At 43.8% G+C, this 1670-nt stretch overlaps 1 non-coding gene across 1 annotated transcript; it reads right to left on the minus strand.

Moving 5' to 3' along the window:
* Positions 1–766: 766 nt before the first annotated feature.
* Positions 767–873, minus strand: LOC135149810 (small nucleolar RNA R71). The gene has a single exon (XR_010288025.1). It is a non-coding gene; the product is annotated as a small nucleolar RNA R71 (small nucleolar RNA).
* Between the last annotated feature and the right edge of the window lie 797 nt (positions 874–1670).

A 1670-nucleotide genomic window follows, 5' to 3' on the forward strand; every position in this document is an offset into this window, starting at 1 on the left:
GATAAAACCAACCAAATTGTTATTTGTCTAAGCATTGAATAATAATCATACATTGGTGCATAAGTGCATAATTTTGAATACACCAGTCTCTGTGGGAACGAACTGAATTTGATTGTACACTACTTGTGACCACGTACGCTTGCGTGATTTTGTGCGAACAAGTTTTTGGCGCCGCTGCCGGGGACTCGGTGTTATATGTTAGTTTATGTGCTTGTCATCAGTGGTTGTTAAAGTTCACTGACTTGGATTCTTTTCTCACTTTAGTTCGTTTGTGTGTGTTTCAGGTACTTGAGAGACGTGTATGCGAACACGTTCTCAGGCTCGTAAAGAAGCATTGGTTAAGGAAGAAACAGCAGTGAGTATTACAATGGATGATCAACCACCAGCAGTTAATGATACTAAAGCTCTTAAGGCTTTCTCTGAGCCGAAAATCAATGACATTCAGTCGAGCATTGTCAGGCCAGCGATTCAGGCCAACACTTTCGAAATCAAACCTAGCACTATTCAGATGGTACAGAACTCAGTGCAGTTTGGGGGTTCTCCGACAGAGGATCCCAATATGCATATTCGAGACTTCATTGAGATCTGTGACACTTTCAAGTTCAATGGTGTTACGGAAGATGCCATTAAATTGAGGCTGTTCCCGTTTTCTCTGAGGGATAAAGCTAAGGGATGGTTGCATTCTCTTCCTGCAGGATCTATTACGACATGGGAGGATCTGGCTCAGAAATTTCTTTCTAAGTTCTTCCCTATGGCCAAAACAGCTGCAATGAGGAATGCTATCACTCAATTCTCTCAGTTATCTGGTGAAACTCTTTGTGAAGCATGGGAACGCTATAAGGAGATGCTTCGAAAGTGCCCACATCATGGGATGCCTAACTGGATGGTTATCAATTGCTTCTATAATGGCTTGGGTCCTCAAACGAGACCAATGTTAGATGCAGCATCAGGTGGAGCTCTATTGACTAAGAGCTATGAGGAGGCTTATGAGTTGATCGAGATGATGGCTGCAAATGAATATCGGAATCCTACTCAGCGTCTTCATCAGGGCAAAGTAGCAGGGATTCTGGATGTTGATGCTACTACAACCTTGACTGCGCAAACCAAGGCTCTTACTATGAAGATGGATTCTTTGGTAAACTTGGGGATTCAGCAGCCACCTTCAGTTTGTGAGCTTTGTGCGGGTACACATTCCACTGATCAGTGTGCCATATCTAGCGAGTCAGCTCAGTTTGTGAGCAATTTTCAGCGATCTCAGCAGCCAGCTCCGGCTACTTATCACCCGAATAATCGAAATCATCCGAATTTCAGCTGGAGCAATAATCAGAACTTCATGCAACAACAGCAACAACAGTTTCAGCAGCAAGGAGCTAGACCTTTCAACCCTTCTGGTTTTCAACAACAGTTTGCACCGAAGCAGCAATTCCATCCACCTGGATTCCAGCAACAAAATCATGGGGTGGCTGGACAGTCTTCCAACGAGAGATCTGAATGGGAAGAGATGAAATTAATGATTAAAAGCCAAGCGGTGTCAATCAAAACTTTGGAAAATCAGATTGGGCAGATTGCTAACGCGTTGATAAACAGACCACAAGGAACGCTTCCTAGTCATACCGAGGCCAATCCGGGTAAGAAAGAGATGAAGGAACAGGTACAGGCTGTCACCTTAA

The sequence above is a fragment of the Daucus carota genome, chromosome 9, assembly GCF_001625215.2.
Source record: "Daucus carota subsp. sativus chromosome 9, DH1 v3.0, whole genome shotgun sequence".
Taxonomy (NCBI): domain Eukaryota; kingdom Viridiplantae; phylum Streptophyta; class Magnoliopsida; order Apiales; family Apiaceae; genus Daucus; species Daucus carota.